Source organism: Oryctolagus cuniculus, chromosome 2 (genome assembly GCF_964237555.1).
Source record: "Oryctolagus cuniculus chromosome 2, mOryCun1.1, whole genome shotgun sequence".
Taxonomy (NCBI): Eukaryota; Metazoa; Chordata; class Mammalia; order Lagomorpha; family Leporidae; genus Oryctolagus; species Oryctolagus cuniculus.
This window is the reverse complement of record NC_091433.1, coordinates 188,411,016-188,417,343: the sequence shown is the minus strand read 5'-3', so window position 1 is coordinate 188,417,343 and position 6,328 is coordinate 188,411,016. Positions and strand designations below refer to the sequence as shown.

At 38.1% G+C, this 6,328-nt stretch overlaps 1 long non-coding RNA gene across 1 annotated transcript; it reads left to right on the top strand.

The window, feature by feature from the left end:
* Positions 1 to 2,773: 2,773 nt before the first annotated feature.
* LOC138848718 (uncharacterized) lies at positions 2,774 to 4,556 on the top strand. The gene is made up of 3 exons (XR_011386814.1): positions 2,774 to 2,855; positions 3,262 to 3,381; positions 4,319 to 4,556. It is a non-coding gene; the product is annotated as an uncharacterized lncRNA (long non-coding RNA).
* Positions 4,557 to 6,328: the final 1,772 nt, after the last annotated feature.

Below are 6,328 nucleotides of genomic sequence, written 5' to 3'. Positions count from 1 at the left end.
TCAGTTGGCTGTAGGTGCGTGGATTTATTTCCATGGCCCCTATTCTGTTCCATTGATCTATGTGTCTTTTTATACCAGTACCATGATTTTTACATTTCAATAGCTTTGTAGTATGCCTTAAAATGAGGTATTGTGATACCTCCAGCGTTGTTCTTTTTGCTCAAAATTACTTTGACTATGTGGAGTCTTTTGTGCTTCCATAGGAAATTTAGGGTTTTTTTTTTTTTCTGGTTATGTGAAGAAAGTCTCTGATATTTTGATGAGAATTGCCTTGAATCCGCAAATTGCTTTCATTAGTTTGGACATTTTAATAATATTATTTCAATCTATGAAATTACGAACGGTAGGGTTCTTTTGTTAGTATTTAATACTTTTCTTTATGGAGGTCTTTCACATCTTTGGTCACATTTATTCCAAAGTATTATATTTATTTTTGTAGCTATTGTGAAAGGAATCTCAGTGAGCTCCTTTATTGAAATTAATTGATACAACTGGGAAAGAGGATATAATTTTTCACTCAGTTTAGCAAGACTAAGGCCAAGTCTCAATAACTGCAGTTTTGGGTCACGAAGCAAAATAGTTTTACAGAACATTTGAGGACACATTAATTTTTCAAAATTATAGATCTCACCATCTGACTTTCCTAGTTAAACTCTTTACTGAGATTCCTTTACAGATAAAACTCAGTTCAGGCTCTTATAGGGTCTTTTACTTTCTGTCCCAGGTATCTGCTGTATTTTTATGCCACTGACTAGCCCTCATCCCTTTACTTTTTATCGTCCCAAATATCTGGTTCTTTCAGGAGTACACAAATCTTTCGTGCAATCTAGTACCTTGTGATGCTGTATGCTTTGCTTCTCCTACAGTCTGTCCTCCTTCCGTTCTCTTCCACATTCTCTTCTGTTTAACTCCAGCTAGTCACTCTAGGCTCAGAGGACACTTCCTGTGGGTTTACCTAACCTTCCTTGTGCTGACTCATGGGCACTCTGAGTTCCCACTGTACAAGCACTTCTACTTATCTCACATTGATTAAATCATTGCATTATATTAAGAGAATCCAGTAATATGCACATATCATTTAGTAGAACATAAGTTCTTTAAGGAAGAAACTGTAGTTTTTATTTTTGTAATTCTAGTGCTTAGACAAATATTTGGCCCTTAATAAAAACAAAGCAATATTTTAGGGGCCGGTACTGTGGAGCAGTAGGTTAATCTCCGTGTGCAGTGACAGCATCCCATATGGGCGCTGGTTCTAGTCCCAGTTGCTCCTCTTCTGATCCAGCTCTCTGCTATGGCCTGGGAAAGCAGTGGAAGATGGCCTAGGTGCTTTGACCCCTGAACCTGCATGAGAGACCAGGAAGAAGCTCCTGGCTCCTGCCTTCAGATCAGCCTAGTTTGCGGTCATTTGGAGAGTGAACCAGCGGATTGAAGACTTTTCTCTCTCATTGTCTGTAACTCTGCCTCTAAAATAAATAAATAAAATCTAAAGAAACAGTATTTTAATGGGAAAAAATTAAATGCAAATTTTAAACACCTATAATGACAGCATTTCTAACTTCTATTAGCTTGAAATAACAGGCATCTTTTGAGCTGTAACAACAAAAATCCTTGACATCTATATAATTATAATAACTGACTATTACTTCTCCACCTTCCAATAACAGATGAAAGTTATTAAGAGGCAGAAGCAAATCATGAAATGAATTTTAATTTATTTCCTCCAAAAGTCAAGATTATTGACCATTCCTCAGAATAATATCATCTCTTACTTTAATGTGTATTGTAGTTCACAAAACATTTTGTAGGTGCTTCAAATTATGTAATATTCACAAGAATCCCCAGATATGTTTCATCAATCTCTTTGGGCATGTATGAAAATAATGAAGACCCCTATGAGATTGCTTTATCTGAATTATGTCTTCAACAACTACTGCATTACAGTTCAAAACTGAGAAATAAAGTACAGTTACATATTATCATTCAAAATAAACATAATAGATTCCATATTTTATGAGAATTAGTATTTTACAAATATATCTACTGAAGGCCAGCGCCACAGCTCACTAGGCTAATCCTCCACCTGCGGCACCAGCACCCCAGATTCTAGTCCCGGTTGGGGTGCTGGATCCTGCCCCGGTTGCTCCTCTTCCAGTCCAGCTCTCTACTGTGGCCCGGGAAGGCAATGAAGGATGGCCCAAGTGCTTGGGCCCTGCACGCGCATGGGAGACCAGGAGGAAGCGCTTGGCTCCTGGCTTTGGATCGACGCAGTGCGCTGGCCACAGCACACTGGCCATAGCGGCCATTGGTGGGTGAACCAATGGAAAAGGAAGACCTTTCTCTCTGTCTCTCTCTCTCTCTCTCTCTCACTGTCCACTCTGCCTGTCAAAAAAAAATAAAAATTAAAAAAATCTACTGACTAGATTATTCTTATTAAGTAATTTGTTAAGCATATTTAATGTCTGAACAGAAGAGAGAAAGATTCTCATATCTGCTTTTTCATTTGATCTTTTTGTGGTGTCACATGTTACATAGCCTCTGGGAAATGCCATAGTACACTCATGAGAGACTAAGAATGAAAACATCAGATAAAGAGTATGGTAGTGAAAATATAGCTTTTACTTTTTTATAGATCTTTTGGAAGGAAGGCAGAGATCCCCTAGAATCTCCACATTTTGAGTCTAACCACTATAATAGACTGACCAAAAGAAGTTAAACAACTTTAGAGAGAGCAAATAACTAATACATGTTTGACCTAGGAAGTGAACCTGACTCAGTTAACTTCAAGCCAGAAGTTGAGTTTCAGACCTTATGTCAACAAAGAAGCATATGATACATACATCTGTTGCTTTGATTAGGTAAGTATAAACCAAAAACTAACCCAGAGAAAATCACACTTTCTACAGTACATCAGTACATGTGCTTTCTACAGTACATCAGCTAGTGTGGCATGAGAGTAAACTGGGCTGAGTCAGTTAAGATAGAAGCATTGTTTGTGAATGAGATTAGTTGTGTTTCAGCTGTGATTAAGCAGAGCCACCGTTTTCTGTGAAGCTGAGAAAGTAAAGTTACTGGTCTGTTTGAAGGAGGCAGATATTGAAAATAAGATTCCTAGAAGAAACAGTTAATTGAAACAGAAGGAACTCCACATGTAGCAATTTTGCAATTGCATTTGTTTAAAACATAAGAAGATCTCAGCATAGTAATCATATGAATCAAAGAAGAAACCTTACTAAGGTGATCCCCAGCCCTTTGTGTCAACAGGTGTATTTGCCTCTGGTGAAGCAGGAAGCCTCACATTCATTCCAAACTTGAGATACGGTCTGTGAACTGAAAGCACCATAAAGACAGACGTGTGGGGGCCAGAGGAGCAGACGAGAATGTGTAAGTTCTGCTCTTGTGTAATTAGACTTGAATACTCTCTTATGTCAAAATATATAAACTTATTTAATTAAGTGGGCTTATCAATGGAATTAATATTCATTATTTCAATAAGTGTTCCAATGACAAACACAGTCAGCAACAAGGACATACACTGGGGATTTTAAGATAAGTGAGATATGGGCCCTCTTGTCAAGACAGATAATTATAATAACCCTGGCTGAGCAGCAGATAAGGAATGATTGCTTGCTTTGGGGACGAGGGAAGATTGTAGTAATTCCTAAAGGATGAAAAGAAATTATCCAGATGAAGAAAACATTAAGCATTTATAATCTACACACACACACACACACTTGTCTCAACTGATAAATCTTCAAATTAATGTGTGATCTCATTAAAATTTAATAATATTAAAGGTTCAGTATTATTGTACTCCATTATATACTTGGGAAAAAATTGAGGCTCATAGTTTTTACCGGTGTTGGATAAGTTCATGCACTTAGTGAATGATATGATCAGTGTTTGACATAATCTGTTTGAGTTCAAAGCATTTTTACTATAGACAGCATGGTGGTGTGGTGCAGACACAGATGTGAGGAGATATCACATTTACTAAGAGAGGGTGAGCACACTTGTACATTTAGGGCAAACTGTAAATGGAGAAAATGAAGAGGTTTGCTGGACTAGATCCCTGAGGTGACAGAAACTTTTTACAGGAATGTGGGTGGTCATAGCTCCATCATATAAAGGCTTTACTTCAAGCACTTCATGGAAAATTAGCATTATATTCGACAAAACAAGGACATGAGCCTCAGGCATCTTAGTTCCATGCCTGAAAATCAATCAGATTTCCCAGCGGACTCCTTTACCCCTGCATTCCTTCAAGACACCAGTTGAGTTCCATACTTTTCCTCACCCCACCCTCTGCATTCTTTTCCAGGTTTGTAAGCCTGCAAAATAACCTGAGAAATCTAATGAAACTCACCTCTGACTATTGCCCCCCACCCCCACTCCAGACCCTTAACCCACCCTAAGATACAGGAAGCCCAGACCACTGGAGGACTGTTCTCTCTGCCACATGTTCAGTCTGTGTGCCTCTGCAGATTTATATATTTTTCTTCTTGAATAAATTTGTTTTGGCTGTCCGTTTATATCCTGTCTCCTCTCTGTTCTGCTTCCATTTTCCTTACAATCTTGTAATTCCATTTTTCCACCAACTTTCTAAAGTATTCTTAGAGAAAGCAAAACATTGTCAAAAGAATTGCTAAAAAAAAAAAGTGTGTGTGTGTCTGTGCATGTATGTGTCTATGTGTATTTACCCACTGTGAGAGATAGGATGTGTACATTTACCCACTGTTCTTCATCCAAAACTAGAATTTCATACTGAAAATTATTCAGATTTCAAAAGTAAATTACAATTTTATAAACAAATATTATTCTGATACTACTCTGTTCAAATCTGAAAAACACCAAAGGAGAAAAATGTTCTCCTTATTCAGGAGACTGATTTGTAAATACATACCTCAATATTTCATGATTATGGTTGGAATGTAAATACAAACATTTCACAGAAAATCTCAGCTATGTGTCAAAACTTTTAAAATGAGCCCTTGAAGCCATCATTGTGGCTCTGCCCGTGACACTGGCATCCCGTATCGAAGAGCCAGGTGAAGTCCTAGCTATTATGCTTCTGATCCAGCTCCCTGCTTAATCACCTGGGAAAGCAGCAGAAGATGGTCCAAGTATTTGAACCCCTGCCACTCCTGTGGGAGACTGGATGGAGTTCCTCTCTACTGGGTTCAGCCTGGCTCAATCCCAGTTGTTGCAGCCATTGGGGGAGTGAAGCAGAGGGAAGATCTATTTCTCTTTCATTCTCTTCTTCTCTGTCACTCTGCCAAATAAATAAATAAATATTTTAAAAATATGAGCTTTTTAGGGAGGCTCTCATTCTAATATAGAATAAAGTTCAGATCAGTGTTTGCAAAGACACACCCACTGAAAAATATATGTTAACTCTACCAAAGCCCTGCATATTGCTACGCTAGGGCATAAAATTGTCCCATACTTGCTGTAATCTCCTTATGAGGACTAAACCATTGCAACAAAAGGAATTTAGAACTCAAGAAACTAGTGGGATGATCATAAGAGTAAAGGAAGTCACAAGAAAAAGGTTCCATCTGAGCTGTAAATGTGAAAGGTACAAAGCTATAGGAGAAGAAGAAATATTCAAGGATCAAAGAAGCCAGTACTCTGAGTTATTAAACGGAAAGTGTTATAGCAAATGGGAATTCAAACTAATGTAAAGGCAGTCAATATTGAAAAGGAGGTAATGGGAAAAGTACATGGAGAATCCCAATGTACTTACTAGATGATACATCCTGAGTAAGGGTGATTTTCCATTTTGTACTATTGCTATCCCAGGGCAGATTTTGAAATCAAAGGGCAATGCTGTACATCCCCTGGTTTTCAATGGGCACCAACGTGACACTGAGCATTAATGTGGCTATTGTCAGCTTTATATAAAAAGCAGACCAGGCTTCACAAATGTTCACAGTTCTTTAATCAAATTATGCTATCGCTCTTTACCTACAGTTGAAAAGAAAGCTCTATCATGTAAGAAAGAGTAGAACAAACAATGCCTTTGAAGCAAACAGCATTCATGGCACTCATGTCTTGGTTTCTGATACCATTCTCCAAAGAAAGAATTCAAGACTTCTTGGAGATATGGCTGATTTTAAGATTTGGGAGGAAATACACAAAATAAACCTGACATATATTGGAAGTGCCAGAAAGTACAAAAAATGCAATGGATGGGGTGAGGAATAAGAAATGAAGGGAGGGGGAGAGGAAGGGAGGGAGGAAGAGGGGAAGAGTAGGGAGAAGAAGAGCTCACATTTCTCACATTGACAGGAATTTTTCAAAGGGACATAGACGTTAACTGAAAGTGCTT